The sequence below is a fragment of the Dromiciops gliroides genome, chromosome 4, assembly GCF_019393635.1.
Source record: "Dromiciops gliroides isolate mDroGli1 chromosome 4, mDroGli1.pri, whole genome shotgun sequence".
NCBI lineage: Eukaryota > Metazoa > Chordata > Mammalia > Microbiotheria > Microbiotheriidae > Dromiciops > Dromiciops gliroides.
Window position 1 is genome coordinate 190,871,213 of NC_057864.1, and position 16,695 is coordinate 190,887,907.

Sequence of the window (16,695 nt, forward strand, 5' to 3'; positions counted from 1 at the left end):
AGCAAATTTACCATACTAATTATGATTACGTTAGCTGATACTGAAATTAATTTTCTTCCCCTAAGGACACATCAAGTGATGGAGGAAAAGACAACCCAAATATGTGCTAGGGAAAGCCAATTTAGAATTTTAAAGTTTGTCATGGAAAATTCACACAGATAATTGACAACTGACTGGACACTATGAAGAATTACCCTTTCCTAAAAGAATTTATCATCTAAAATGGGAAGCCGAAATCAATGGACTCATCAGTTCCATATTATGCAATTGCAATCATTTTCCCTCTAATGTGGTCACTTGAGACAACTTTCATACTACCAATAGAAGAGATATGAGAATTTCATTCAAATGAGCCTTAGAACCCTGGTTGAAGCACCCAAATAATAAAATAATAAAAACAATAATAAAAAGCATTTACATAGCACCTTACATATATTATCTTATTTGGTCTTTACAATAACTCTCTGAGGTAAGTGCTAATATTATCCTCATTTTACAGATAAGGAAACTGAGGCTGAGAGAAATTAAGTGACTTGTTTAGGTTCATAGTAATGTCTGAGGTAGGATTTGAACTCCAGTCTTCCTGATGTAAGTACAGCACTCCATCTATTACACCACCTAACTGGTGGATAACTCAGCAATATACATTATGATCCAAACTCTTTGTTCCAACTCCGTGCCTATTTTTCCTGAAGTAAAACGGATATATTTTCTTCTGCTCAGCATCATCAAGTAAAATGGCTTTTTCTTTTTTTACTGGTGACATTAAAGGAGTTTGGATGGAGCCCTGGGACTCACAGGGTACACCTCCCCCTCTCTATTACCAACCCCAGGGACTAACAGAATCAGCCAATTTATAAAATTGCTTGAACAAACTGTAGAGAGTTAGTCCCAAACCTTTTCTTTGACAGCTAAGGTAGAAGCACCGAAAAATTAGGGAACTTGCCCAAAGTCACCCAACTAAGTCTCCTGATTCCTAATCTACCTGTGACAAACCTGGGCTATCTCTTCTCTCTGATTCTCAGGACATCCAAAGAACATGATAAATTCATTTTAATATTAATCTAATTGAAATCATAGTCAGGAAAATCAATCTTCTGGGAAGGGAAACAATAATATACTCCAGAGGCAAAAAGAAATGATGTTTATACTACTGGTTCTTTTGATTACGGTACCACCACCACCACACCTTCATGGAGAGGAGAGAATTAACTCTGGACAGAATAACAGAAAGCAATGCAGCCAGGACACAGTGCTAGGAAAAGCAAGTTCTAGCCTCAGGTTTGTCCCTGGCAAATCATGTCATCTGCCTGTGTCTGTCTGTGAAAACAAAGCACAGCTGTTCTCTCTCTAGAAGGCCAGGAGCATGAAAAATCCAAGCCTGGGATGGCTCCGGGCTCCTTGGCTTAAAGGTCAAGAAGCACACTCTAACTAACCACACAGACATTCATAGAGCCCTTTTGTGTATAGAGACATAAAACAGGATTCCCTCAAGAAACATGTAGTCTAGTTTGGGAGCCAAGGGAGAGAAAAATGAAAGCTGCAAAGTGAATGGACAACTTATAGGCAGCAAGTGGAAGGCTGAGAAGTACAAACAGCAGAGCTAAGCACTGAGGAGTGTCCTGCTCCCCAGGTGGCTGCTCAAATACAGGTTCTAGGGAGATGGACTGGTAGAGAAGTGATCACAATCCCCCTTTCATGGCTAGAAGATAAGGGATGACCTCTAATGCCTCTTCCAACTCTGGTCTTCTAGGTCTTTTACTTACTGCTATAACATGCCACGTATGGGGCATTCTGAAAGACTATATAAGGACTCCTGGGCAAAAACCAAGTCTTCACTTCTTTTCTACAACCCTCACAAAGCAGGTACTCAGAAAATGCTTGTTAAATGAATGGCCAATTTTTAAAGAGTGTCCTTCTGCAGGACACCAAGCCTTCAGCATCCAGTTAGCTAAACTCCACTGGTAGTGATCATGGAATCAAAGAATTTGAGCTGGAAGAGATTTAAGCTCATCTGTCCAGTCCCCCCCCCCCTTAAAAGAGGAAGTACAAGGGCAGCTAGGTGGCACAGTGGATAGAACACCAGCCCTGGAGTCAGGAGTACCTGAGTTCAAATCTGGCCTCAGACACTTAACACTTACTAGCTGTGTGACCCTGGGCAAGTCGCTTAACCCCAATTGCTTCACTTAAAAAAAAAAAAAGAGGAAGTACAAAGGCCAGAAAGAATTAAGTGCCTTGTCCAGCGTTACATGGAGGGGTATGCAGGAGCTAGTTTGAACTGGTTCAAGAGAGCATTGTTAAACATCAACACCTTTTAAACCTGCAAAAGCTACAAAATCAGGACTTGATTTATTGTTTTGTTGATTGTCTAGACAAGAAAATTATGAATAAAATATTAATAATGCAGATTAAACTTTAAAGGATGTAACAGCCACATCCTCCCCCCCACCACCACCACCACTACCACCACCTACACACACCAGAAAGCTGGTTGTTAAATATTTACCAGCACACCCCGAACACTGTAGTGGGTAGAGGAATCAGGATTACAATTCAGGTGTTAATTCCATTTCAAGGCTCTTTCTACTACAGTGTATTAGTCAGAACCTATGAGATAGGCAAACTGAGAAATGAATGAGTAATTAGTCCCAGATTAAATCACTAGCCAAGAGAGAAAAGGCACTGGTGGATCGTTCACAGTTGTAATTACATCCAATTCTTTCTTTTTTGGAATTCTCAGTCTAAGCTCTCTTCCAAAATAAGCTTCTTTCAAATAGTTCTAGGGTCACCCCACAAATAAAACAGCCTCTTTTTTGGAGTTACCTCCCACACTGTCTTCTTTCCTGGATTAATTTTTTTTTTTTGCAGTTTTTAAGATTACAAATTTAGGAGATGAGAGAGTTCTATATGAAGCCTTTTCCTGATCCTTCTAGCTGTTAGTGCCTTCTTCTCCCCCTCCAAAATTATCTTGGATTTTTTTGGTACGTACTTATAGAAGTGTGAGTTTCTTCCTCCAACAGAAGATCCTTGGGGGCAGGGATCACCCTCATTTTTATTTTTGTATCCCCAGCATCTAGCACACACAGTAGGTGCTTAACAAATACTTGTTGACTAGTGGGTTAAACCAAAGCTTCTTCAACTGTGAGTCTATGGGATTGAGTAACTGAATGTGGGGGTTGTGAAAATTTTGGCAGTTAAGTGTTTGATTTGTATACCTATTTTATATACCTGGGGTCCCAATAAACATTTCTCTGGTGAAAAGGGGTAGTGAATGGGAAAAGTTTAAGAAGCCCTGGTTTAGACCACGTGTACAAGAGGGCAAGCAAATTCCTTTGATGCCAACAAAACCATACATTTCCACAGATAGGAATCCAAATTGGAACTCAAGGAGGAACATCAAACATGGAGGAAGGGCAGTAAACTTGCACTAAAAGTAGCTGAAGAAAAAGGCTAACAGTGACCTCAGAAAGGCAGCATGATACAGTAAGACCTGGGTTCAAATCCCACCTCTGGCACTTTCTAGGTGCATGATGCCCATCAAGTCGGTCAGTCAGTAAGCATTTATTAAGTGCTTACTATATGCCAGGCACTCTCAAAGCTTTGAGGAAGAATGGCAAAACTATCTTAGTCTTCAAGAAGCACACATTTTGGGGCAGCTAGGTGGCCCAGTGGATAATGCACTGGCCCTGGATTCAGGAGGACCTGAGTTCAAATCCAGCCTCAGACACTTAATACTTACTAGCTATGTGACCCTGGGCAAGTCACTTAACCCTAATTGCCTCACCAAAAAAAAGAAGAAGAAGCAGAAGCACACATTTTAATGGGGAAAACAACATTCCATAAGCTATATACGTACAAGATATACATGAAGTAGGTGGAAAGTCATCTCAAAGGGAAGGCATTAGCAGTAGGTTAGAACACATTCCAGATCTGAGATACAGCCAGTGAAAAAAGTCTGGAGATGGAACAGCAAGGAGCCCAGTATAGCAGGATAATTAATAGTGGATAACCAGGGGAATCGAGTGTAGGATTTGAAAGGTAGGAAGGGGCAAAGCTGTGAAGAGCTTTAAATGCTGAACGGGGCATTTTGCATTTGTTTTGGAGATAACAAGAAGTCTCTGGAGTTTACTGAGGAAGGAGGTGGCTTGGTGAGGCCTTCCTATCCCTTTGGTAGTTGTGTAGAAGATATACCAAGAGCTGAAAGAGACTTGATTGAGGCAGGGAGCCAACCAAAAGGCTACTGCAACAGTCCAAGAACTAGAGGGGCAGCTTTGTGAGTAGAGAGCAAGGGACTTATCTGAGCAAGTTGTGAGGGTAGAAATGACAAGAAATGGCAGTAATGTGAGGAGTTGAGTGCTGACGTGGGTGCCAGCCTGGGTCAGATGGAAGATGGTAGTGCCCTCACCAGTAACAAGAAAGTTGTGAAGAAAGGATGATTGGGGGGGAAAGTCACAAGTTGAGAGTCAGCTTCCTCACCTCCAAAGTGAGCAGTCTGCAGTAGATGGTCTTGAAGGTCCCTTCCAACTCTATGATCCCATGAAAGTCTCTGAATAGAAGATGATACTATGTCTGTTCTATGAGGCCAGGCCTTCCCAATTTGGTGTATATGTAGAAGTTTGTCAAAGGGATACAAACCACATTTGGTGAATTACTGTATTCAGCCGGTGAAATATCATCCTGTATTGTACTACCGAAATAGTATTGTTGGTGAAAAAATTTGTGGATTGAAGAAAAAAAGGTGAAGTGGTTGGGGCAGGGTAGAAAAGAGAGGGAGCTAAATTATGGCACATCTGAAAGAGGCGCTGCAAGCATAATTTCTGCTGAACAAAATCAAATGAATAAGGTTTGGATAGAAAAACTTTTTCATATGGAAATAGAAAAAAATAGCAACAATGATCCAGTGAAAGGTGAGCTTGACTGCCAAAATAACCAGAAACTTCAAGCTGATTTCTAATCAATTCAGTGATAAAGTTTTTGGAGTATCCTTGAAGAAGCACATCTCCTTCTTACTTAATGTGCTCACAAAAGGTTCTTATTTATAACGACTTATCTCTTTGAATCAGGATTCTCAGTCCTCAATCAAATCCAAAGAAAGAAACTGGAAGGTGAACATATTTAAATAGCTTTTTTCCCCAAACCACACCAAGAATAAAATTGTCACTTGAGAAGAAAGAGAATCATGGGTCTTACAATTCATTTGACTATTCTGACAATTTTTTGGGGGGTAGTATTTTATTTTATTTTATTTTCCAATTATACGTAAAGATTGTTTTCAACGTTCATTTTTATAAGATTTTGAGTTCCAAATTTTTCTCCCTCTCTCCCTTCCTTCCCCCTCTCCCCAAGATGGCAAGCCATCAGATATAGGTTATATATGTACAATCATGTTATACATATTTCCATATTAGTCATATTGTAAAAATAGAATCAGAACAAAAGAGGAAAACTTCAAGAAAAAAAGATAACAACAAATAAAGTGAAAAGAGTATGCTTCAATCTGCATTCAGATGTCATAAGTATTCTGACAAACTCTTAACAACTTTATGATACTAAAAGAAAGTTTATTTACCAAATAAAGTTTTCTTTATGGGACATCTCTTTGTTTCTTATGTACATTGGCTGTTGGAAAGATGGTGTTGGTGAAAGCAACTGGAATTATCTCACTACTTTGCAAACTATGGGCTACCTTATAGGTCACTAAGCATCCAGCCATACAGAGCATTGATCCAATGGTCCTAACTCCATAAAGGTAGGCATGGTTTTCTTTTTTTTCTTTCTTTCTTTCTTTTCTTTGGTTAGGCAATTGGGGTTAAGTGACTCACCCAGGGTCACACAGCTATTAAGTGTCAAGTATCTGAGGCTGGATTTGAACTCAGGTCCTCCTGAATCCAGGGCCAGTGCATTATCCACTGGGCCACCTAGCTGCCCCTAGGCATGCTTTTCTGATGGGGGACAAAGATCAAGAAGCAAAGTCATACAGCAAACTGGGACAAACCAAGGGCATCGACCTCTCAGCCTGGCTTTCTCTCCACATAAACATGTACCACTGGCAAGTCTCTCATATTGAAATGTTTAAGAACATCCTATAAATGGATACATGGAGAGTATGGAACTGAGATATTAAAAGGAAAGATCCCTTTCCATCCCCGTTCCCTACAGAGAAACTCAGAACTCAGGGGAGAAACAGGCCTCTGGCTTCTCATCTTGCCCAGTCCCGAGCTACAAGACTATTCATACACAGCCAGGGACCCTCTTCTTCACTAACCTGCATCTCTAATGCAGCCCGTTCCCCTTCCTTTCAATGGGCTCCCTGAATTTCACGTGGTGCATATACATAAGCCAGAAGCTTCCCCCTCCCACTGCTTACCAAAGGGAATGTACATATTTTGCTCCAGTGATCAATATAATCATTCAGGAAAACGAGTCATTCCCTGCCTTGGGACCCAATTATTTTCTCATGGAACCAACAGTTGCAAAAATATATTGTTTTCCAGTTAACTGTTAAGTACTATTTTTATATACAGCTTCTTCATTCCTAATCTTTCATTATGGGGGAGAAGCAGCTATTTAAACCAGAGAGTGATCTCAATCCTCACCCAGCCTATTAAGCAGCCTGCACCATTCATTCCTCTCCAATCTGCCAATTACTGGCCTCCAGAGTGAAGAGATGTTGATGAGTCAGTGGGTGCTGCCACTCCCTTCAAAGTTGCACATGAGGCTGCCATCTTTTAGTTTTAGCTGAAGGCTAGTGGAGCCACTGGGAGGAAGGGAATGGGTGTGAAGCCGACTCTTTTCTTTGTTCTAAGCACCTTCTGGACGTTGCCACCTTCACTCCAGGGAGACAGAGAGATGGGAGAATGAATCCTAGTCCCCAAGCAGAAAGATGGAAACCAAAATTCATTTCAGGGAAGATGCATTTTCATTCAGTGATCCATAGAGGAAAAGAAGCCAGGAGTTCTAACACCAAGTTCTGTACTCTCATGAGACCACCCCAAATGCCACTGGGTATCTACCCATGTTTTTAAATAATAAAAAAGAAAGCTCCTGAAATATTCTGAGTTCTAGCCATACTGCTTGAAGTTTCACATTCATGCATCTTTCCTTCTTTCATTCCTGCTTACCCAATCCCTTAGGTGTTAGGACCACAATAACTGGGGTAAGTGACCGGCAATCTAGAGATCTGAATTATGTTTCTGGCTCAGCAGCAACTCTTGGGTAAATACCTTGCACTGAGCTAGGGGAAAAGACACAGATACTCTTATCTATCTCCAAAAAATCTGATTTAGGGTCAGTGAGGAAGGCCAGGTGGTATTCAAGAGATGCCTGACAGGTCAGAGTCCTGTAGCTCTAGGAAAATGGTAGTGAACCATGAACCACTTATCCAAATAAACCCAATAGTCACAATCTTGAACCTACAAAGCTAATAAAGTAGTAAATTGTTGTTATTATTATTACTGATTTTTATAGAACTTAAAACCTGAAACTTGGGAGTGCATCATAGGTAGATGGTGGCACCTACTGTCAAAATGTAATATTACAGATCAGTATTATCTGAGCCTGTAAATATCTAAACCAAAGAAGGGTAGTTAAATTCTGGGAGATTTGAGAGTGGAGCTCAGGATCTTCCAAGCCAAGGAGAAATTCTTATGGCAAAACAATCCTACCCCAATAAATAAATAGTCAAAAAATATGAAAAGACAGTTTTCTTTCTTTCTTTCTTTCTTTTTTTTAGTGAGGCAATTGGGGTTAAGTGACTTGCCAAGGGTCGCACAGCTAGTAAGTGTCAAATGTCTGAGCCAGATTTCAACTCAGGTACTCCTGACTCCAGGGCTGGTGCTCTATCCACTGCGCCACCTAGCTGCCCCCGAAAAGACAGTTTTCAAAAGAAATGCAAGCTATTAACAAGCAAATGAAAGAATGCCCCAAATGACTAATAAAAGAAATGCAAATTAGAAGAATTCTGAGGTTTCAACTCAAATGGATCAGACTGGCAAAGATAACAAAATTTTTAAATGATAAATGTTGGAAAAACTATAGGAAGACAGGCACACTAATTCAGTGTCACTAGAGGTGTGAATTGGTCCAACCATTTTCTTTGAGCCAACATATATCCCAAGGAGATAGACAGAAGGAAAGGCCCAATATATACAAAAATATTAATAGCAACAATTTTTGAAGTAGCAATGGGGAACAAAGTAGGTGCTCATGATTGGGGAAATAACTAAACAAATATTATTGAGCAATAGGAAAATACGAATATGAAGTCAATAGTCGATAACCATTGACTAGCTAGGTGGCACAGTGGATGGAGCACCGGCCCTGGAGTCAGGAGTACCTGAGTTCAAATCCGGCCTCAGACACTTAACACTTACTTACTACCTGTGTGACCTTGGGCAAGTCACTTAACCCCAATTGCCTCACTTAAAAAAAAAATGTTTACTGTGGGACAGGTAAGTTGATAAAGTGCCAAGCCTGGAGTTTGGAGCACCTGAGTTGTTGTTGAGTCATTTCAGAGTCTCTATGACCCCATTTGGTGTTTTCTTGGCAAAGATACTGGAGCAGTTTATTATTTCCTTCTTCATGCTCATTTTACAGATGAGGAACTGAGGCAAATAGGGTTAAGTGACTTGCCCAGCATAACACAGCTAATAAGTCTCTGAAGCCAGAGTTGCAAGCCTGAGGGACTGGGAGGGATCAATATCATTTTCTAGTTAAGGAAATAGACCCCGAGTTGGAAAGTGGTCCAAAGTTCATATATAAAAAAAGGTCCAGGAAAAATCTCACCTTCTACAAGAATCCTTTTCTGATCTTAATGCTATTACCTTCCCTCTGTTGATTTACAATTTAGCCTACATATTTACAAGATATCCTACATCTATCTTGTTTGTTTTATAGTTGTTTCCATGTTTCCCCCTTCAAACTGGGAACTCTTGAGAACAGGAAATGTCTTTTGCCATTCTTAGTATCCCTAGCATATAGCACAGTGCCTGACACATAGTAGGCATTTTTTAATAAATGCTTGTTGATTAACTAAAAAAATAAATAAAATAAAATGCTTGTTGACTAACATAGCAACTTAGTGGCAAAGCTAGAAATAACATGTTAAGTTTTCTGACTTCTAGTCCAAGTTTTTCTTTCTACTAATACCATGCTGCCTCTCTAGAAAAAGTCACTAGCCTCTTACTTTAAGAGACCTTTCCTAACTCTCCCAGTTGTTAGTATTGTTCCTGTCTAGTCACGTTATTTTGTTGTTTTTTAAAAAGTATTTACAGGGAGGCAGCTAGGTGGCACAGTGGATAAAGCACCGGCCCTGGATTCAGGAGTACCTGAGTTCAAATCCGACCTACGACACTTGACACTAGCTGTGTGACTTTAGGCAAGTCACTTAACCCCCATGGCCCCACAAAAAAAAAAAAGTATTTACAGGGGGCAGTTAGGTGGCACAGTGGATAGAGCACCAGCCCTGGAGTCAGGAGTACCTGAGTTCAAATCTGGCTCAGACATTTGACACTTACTAGCTGTGTGACCCTGGGCAAGTCACTTAATCCCAATTGCCTCACCAAAAAAAAAGAAAGAAAAAGTATTTACAAAACAAAACAAAAAATAAAAAGTATGTATCTTGTAATGATTGACCTATGAAAATACTGTATCCCTCAGTAGAAAAAAAAAACTCCTTTGGGGCAACGACTATACATATATACCTATAAATTCACTTTTATGTGTGTATATATGTATTTTTCACTTTTGTATCTATTGAGAGAAATGTTTATTAATAACCAGTATCTTGGGGAGATTCAGAGCCCTCCCCTTCTTCCAAAGTCCTGATTTTAAGTTCAGTCTCTCCAAGGACATTACTGATGAGATTGAATTAACTCTACTCAATCTTAGTCAGACCCCACCTAACTTTACAAGGACTTTAATCTAAAGTGAGGAAGCTCATTATGTTCTACTCAAACTAGGGTGGAGAAAGATTCTTTTGTCTAGATAGCCCCAGGCTGAGTGATCTAAGAATAGAGAGACAGTTTCTTGGTGCCAGGGTGACATGATGTCACCTAATGTTAGAAGGATATATAAACTGAGAGCCTGCCACGATAGTCTTTGGTCTCCAAGAGCAGGCCAAATGACCATCCTTTTACTGATAAACATGCTGGCCTTATTAATAAAATGATTAAATTACCCAGAAACTATCTCTAGGTAATCATCACAATACATATGTTTATTTATTTATTTGAGTCGGTGGCACCTAGCACAGTTCCTGGCACAGAGTAAGTACTAAATAAATGTCTGTTGACTAAATACAGAGCTTTGTATGGAAATGGCTATGCCTCTAAATTCTCTCACCAAGAATTTTTCTCTTATTTCCATAGGAAATCTATGGTTTTATGACAAAAAATAGGGAAAAAATATTCATTTTTCCTGAGTATATTTTAAACCCAATCTTGCTAGACTTTTGCATGAGAAGGATACCTATACTTGCTATTTTATTGGTATGTGTGGTGCTTAGGTGCGCTCATTGATAACAGCTTCAATTTATCTGTTGTTCAGGCATGTAGAGAGTCCCTTTGGCTCTAAAACTAAAGATATGTACATGTACCAATACTTCCATTGAGAACCATCCACAGACCTCAATCACCAAAGGAAAGAGCTCATCAGCATCACATCTACCCCTGCTATAAAATTAATGGCCGCCATTCTCCATCTTGAAATAGCCAGAAGCAACAGAGAGAGAATTACATTTGGAATCAGAAGATATGGGTTGGTCAGCTCTATCACTTAAAAGATGTAAAGTATTTACTTGCCCTTCTGTTGGCCTTGGACTTCTATATCTTCATCCATAAAAGGATAATAATAATATTTGTAATACAACACAGGGCTATTGTAAGGGAGAAAGGTGTTTATAAATGGTAAAATGTTATATTAATGAGTGTGAGAATTTGAATGACACCCTCTGCTGGGAGGGACACTGTGAGCTCTGGCCTGAAAAGTAACCATGTGACTTTAGCATCCGGAAGCGACCTTTTCTGGGGTTTTGAAAGTCAGATCGGCAACAGGAAGTGATGTTTGCCACCCATGGATTCTGTCAATCAATGCTACCAACCAATTAGCTTGGAACTGTGTGTGTGAGTGTGTGTGTGTGTGTGTGTGTGTGTGTGTGTGTGTGTGTGTGGATGGCCCTGTTTCCTGTTTCACAGGAGGCCTCTGAGAGGAGCAAGACTTTTGTTTCCAGACTGCAGCTTGGCAGGAGGATAGATGCTGGGCTCTCTTAGACAGTTTGATGAAGTTTGCTTTTTACCTCTTTCTCTTCACTAACTTCTGATGCACTTTAATAAATACTTAAAAATCTAAACTCTTGCTAAAGTTTCTAATTTAAAGTGACCACTCATTAGATTTTAGACATCATAGCTAGAATTTTAGGCCCTTACATGAGTCACTCATATTCTAGTTTTCTACCATATTGTATTCTCAGACCTTTCTAGAGACAGCCTCTGACCTTGCACATAACACACTCAATCTTTAAATCCCAGAGCAGAAGCTGTCTGATGTCCAAAACAGAATTATCTCCCCCCAAACCCATTCCTCTTACAAACTTTTAGTCATTCAAGTTACCAACCTTAGAATCATCCTTGAGGCCTCTCCTTTTTCCTATATATCCAATCAGTTGCTAAATCTTTTTAAATTTTACCTCTAGGGGCAGTTAGGTGGCGCAGTGGATAAAGCACTGGCCCTGGATTCAGGAGGACCTGAGTTCAAAATCCGGCCTCAGACACTTGACACTTACTAGCTGTGTGACCCTGGGCAAGTCACTTAACCCCAATTGCCTCACCAAAAAACAAACAAACAAAAATTTTACCTCTAAAACATCTGTATCCATCTTCTATCCCCATTCACATGGCCACCATCCTAGTTCAGGTCCTGATCACTTCTTGCCTGGACAATTACAATAGCCTCCTAATTAATTTCCCTTCCTCAAGGTTCTTCCTCTCCAATCCAGCCTCCACACAGCTGCCAAAGTGACATTTACCTGACCATGTCACTACCCTATTCAATCAACTATGGTAGCTCATTACCCATGGGATCACGCAAACTTCTGTCTTAGGAATTAAAAACCCTTCACAACCTGGCTGCAATCTACTTTTCCAGCTTTATTACACATTATACTCTCTTCCATACCCTTTAGTACAACAGGAATATTTTTCGCTATTCCTCACATAAGACATTCCATCTCCTAATTCCTTGCCTTTGCATAGGCTGACCACCATGAAACCCACTCCTTCCTCATCTCTGCCTTAGAACCCCCAGTTTCCTTCAAAGTTCAATTTGCACTTCCTCCACGAAACCTTTACAAAATACATTTATTTTCTAATGCAAACTTACAGAGCAACAAACATTTGAAAATACAACAAACAGAGAAGTACGATAGATGAAACTGCAAACTAGTTACATAGTTTTAAAAGCATATACTAGGGGTGGCTAGGTGGCGAAGTGGATAAAGCACTGGCCCTGGATTCAGGAGTACCAGAGTTCAAATCCGACCTCAGACACTTGACACTTACTAGCTGTGTGACCCTGGGCAAGTCACTTAATCCCCATTGCCCCGCAAAAAAAAAAATTATTAAAAAAAAAAAAAGCATATACTAAGTACAAAAAAAGTAACCAAATCACCTGGTTTGTATATTCTTCTGAATTTCTGTTCTCTGTATTTCTTCGTGCTGCTTTGATGCCATGAGACCTCCTGATTCCACTAGGGGCTACTGCCTCCCACTTTCCAAAACTACCTTAGAATTTTGTATATACTTATATGTGTAGATTTTGTGTGCTCCTAAGATGTATACGACTTGAGGAGAGGGGCTTTCATTCTTGTTTCCCCATGCTTAGCACAGTGCCTTGCACACAATAGACACTTAATCAATCCATATTGATAGCCTATACATACACCATAAATGCAAACACAAAATCCAAAAGTTAAGTATGTGAACTGACTAGCTGACATAGTTTCATGTTCCAACTAGACAACAAAAAAGTCACCATCTGGGACAGCTAGGTGGTACATTGGATAGAGCACTGGCCCTGGATCCAGGAGGAACTGAGTTCAAATCTGGCTTCAGACACAACACTTACTAGCTGTGTGACCTTAGGCAAGTCACTTAACCCCAATTGCCTTACAAAACAAAACAAAACAAAAAAAGGAAAAAAAAGTTACCATATTCTTGCCATAGGACTTTCAGCTGGCTACATACTTTTTTTTGGGGGGGGGGGGCAGGCAATGAGGGTTAAGTGACTTGCCCAGGGTCACACAGCTAGTAAGTGTTAAGTGTCTGAGGCTGGATTTGAACCCAAGTACTCCTGACTCCAGGGCCGGTGTCTATCCACTGTACCACCTAGCTGCCCCCCCTATCCACTTTTACTAAACCTCCTCCTTTTATTAAACCTCCAAAGATTGTACCTTGGATCTTAACTGATGAGCACAAACTCATATAGCACCTCTCTTTTGCCAGCCAGCAACCACTAAACCATGCTCTCTCCAGCTATCCATCCTGTGCCCTGCAATATACTTACTCCCTCTACCTGCTCTGGGAACTGTACTCAAAATATTGCCCAAGCTTTCAGAACAGTCATATTGATCAGTGTCCCTTTTGCTCCATTTATTATCCCCATCCTAGTGGCTGTCTAGTCAAAACACCCTTTGCTAGGGGCAGCTAGGTGGCGCAGTGGATAAAGCATTGACCCTGGATTCAGGAGGACCCGAGTTCAAATCCAGCCTCAGACACTTGACACTTACTAGCTGTGTGACCTGGGCAAGTCACTTAACCCCAATTGCCTCACTAAAAAAAAAAAGTGTCATGTTATTTTGTAAATTTGACAAGTATGTCTTCTCTGCCTACATCCAAGTCAGATAAAAATGCTGAACAGGACAGATCCTTGGGACAACTCCTTCTAAATAAAGGTTTCTCCAGGTTTCTGAATCTTTTCTGTATCATGGTAGGGCCTATGGACCTCTTTCCAGAATAATGTTTTTAAATGTATAAACTAAAACAAAAATACATAGGACTACAAAGGAAACCAATCATAATGAAATTCAAGTTATCATTTTTTTTGAAACCACAAGTTCCAGGACACCTGTCCTAAACTGACATCAATCCATCTATACCTGCGGGTCCAGTTACTGGGGGTCCAAATTCACATAAATGGATTGTCATCTAGGCCAAATCTTTGCATAGTGAAAAAGTGTCATTCACCACAGTTTACTTATGATACTTTGTATCATAAGAAGCAGTGTGGGACAGTGGATAGAGTGAGTGCTGAACTTTGAAAGAAAAGGGATCAAATCCTGCTTCAGACACATTGCTCTGTGGCCACTGTGTAGATCTTGTGCAAAACTAAAAAGTTCCTTGAGAACAGGACCTATGTCTTAGTAATTTTTGTGTGTGAGGCAATTAGGGTTAAGTGACTTGCCCAGGGTCACACAGCTAGTAAGTGTTAAGTGTCTGAGACCCTATTTGAACTCAGGTCCTCCTGACTCCAGGACCAGTGCTCTATCCACTGCACCACCTAGCTGCCCCCTCTTAGTAATCTTTATACCCCACTCAGTGAGTAGCAAGAGTTTTGAAGAGTAGATGTTCAAATGAATTGTCTTTCTAGTAGAGAGAAGAGGGGGAGGAGCAGAAAGTAGAGTGTAATTAAGGTACTCAGTTGAAATCATGCAAATTAAGCTGTTAGGACAGCAAGAAAGGAGGAATTAATATTAACCTTTATCTATAATCATTTCAAGATGGAACTCCTTCCCAGGCAAAAAAGAAAATGGTTTCCCCAGTAGTAAAACTATCCAAGTACAATCTATATTTTAGGTAAATTTACTAGGGATACTGGCATTGGGAAAAGCCAGAAGAGTTAGTGAAGTTGGTTGGCATAATAGGCTGGCTTCTTCTTAAAGCCACTTTCTCTGGGAAGAGTACCAGGAAGACTAATTTAAAGTTGATTATTTAAAAAAAAAAAGCATAAGGGGAGTTGTTCAAAGCATCAACAACAATATAAGCCCATCTGGCAGTTTAAACCGACAAAAATTGTATATATATTAAGAACTCAGGAGAAATAAATTCCTTGTCAAGTCTCGGTTCTCTTACAAATGAGAAAAAGTATTAACACTCGTAGTTCGATCCAAATCCAAAGTTGGCTACAACAACTGACTCAGAAAGGGTTGAAAGGCACTGAGGGACAGCTAAGTGGCCCAGTGGATAGAGCACTGGCCCTGGAGTCAGGAGTACCTGAGTTCAAATCCGGTCTCAGACACTTAACGCTTACTAGCTGTGTGACCCTAGGCAAGTCACTTAACCCCAATTGCCTCACTAAAAAAATTAATAATAATCAAAATGTAATATAGAAAGGCACTGAGGGAGATCTCACTGTAAGATCAGTAAGAATGGATATCTGCTTGTACATCACCTACTAAGAGTAGTTTAAAAACAAAAACAAAAACCTCTGAGTCATTCTTTTACTTTGCTGCATCTCTCCAAGGTGGCACTATTCCAATTCACAGATGAGTCAACTAAGGCACTAACTTCTTCTATCACAACCTAATCCCTTCTGCAGCTTGAGGATCGGGGGTATTTTTACCCTTTTCTCATCAAAAAAAGAAAAAAAAAAGGAGGCAGATGGCCAGACTGCAAGCACTTACCAATGAGTCCACAAGGGTAGGCATTAGTTATATGCCAATTACAGGAGACGGAGGTAGAAATGAAATACTTGTTTTCTATAGAAGTAGTACTTTGAGACCATCAACCACTTTATTTGGGAGCTTTTCTGAGAAAAAATATACAAAGTCTCCACCAAGAACTTTAACGCGTGTTTCGGGGGGGGGGGGGTGAGGAAATAGTGACTTATTTTGAGTGTTGTTTAACCTAACTCCCGTCTCTCTCCACCTCCTGGGGCACAACACCAGAAGGGATGGAACCCTTTAAAGATTTTCTCAACATGAGGGGCTTCAGTGCAGCCATTCACTCAGCTGAACACCACGGCTAGCACGGGCCCCTCCAGAGGCCAGCCCCCAGCGGCGCCCCTCCCCGGCCCCGAGCCAGTCCTCCGCCCAGACAAGCTGGGCGCGAGGCTGGGGCTCTGTCCCTCTCTTCCAGCTCCTGGGACCCGGGGCTGGTCACCTACCCGCCTACCTGGCCTCGGGGGCCCTCGGAGGAAGAGCGAAGTGCAGCCGCTCAGCTCTAACTGGGTGGGGAGGAGGGGTCCGGCTCCCGGCCGTGCCGTCACGGGTCACGTCACCGGCCGGGCCGGCGCCCGTGCCCCTAGTCACAGGCGGCCGAGATCTCGGGGCACGGTCAAGGATGACCGCGTGATCAACGCCCGCCCTGCTTCGAAAGCCTGAGATTCGACGAAACGGGAAGTGGCCGAGGGGCGCCGGACGGAGGGGTCTCCCAGGTTCACCTCCACCTGCCGGCCCTAGTCCCACCTTTTCCCGATAGTTCCTTTCCCTTCAAACAGCTGTCTCTAGTGACCTCACCCACCAAGCAACAGGCAGGACCTCTATTGGCCGGCTTTGGGCGACACCCACTGGTAGTCCAATCAAAGTGGTGCTTACTGGGAGATCTCGCCCAGGACCGGAAGCCGGGACGATGGTAGGGCATGGTTTCTTCCTTCTCCAGGCGTTTGGGCTGGAATTAAAATTAAAATAGAGGATGGAAGGAGAGA

At 41.3% G+C, this 16,695-nt stretch overlaps 1 protein-coding gene across 3 annotated transcripts in view; it reads right to left on the reverse strand.

Annotated features, from left to right (window-relative positions):
• Positions 1–16,492, reverse strand: part of DCAKD (dephospho-CoA kinase domain containing) — a 30,080-nt gene extending 13,588 nt beyond the window's left edge. For 2 of the 3 annotated variants that reach the window (XM_044004564.1, XM_044004562.1), the window contains exon 1: positions 16,164–16,492. The gene's annotated coding sequence lies outside the window, so the exon portion shown is untranslated. Of the gene's footprint in view, positions 1–12,663; positions 12,949–16,163 lie in introns of those variants that run through there. The other variant, XM_044004565.1, reaches the window with a different exon arrangement.
• Positions 16,493–16,695: the final 203 nt, after the last annotated feature.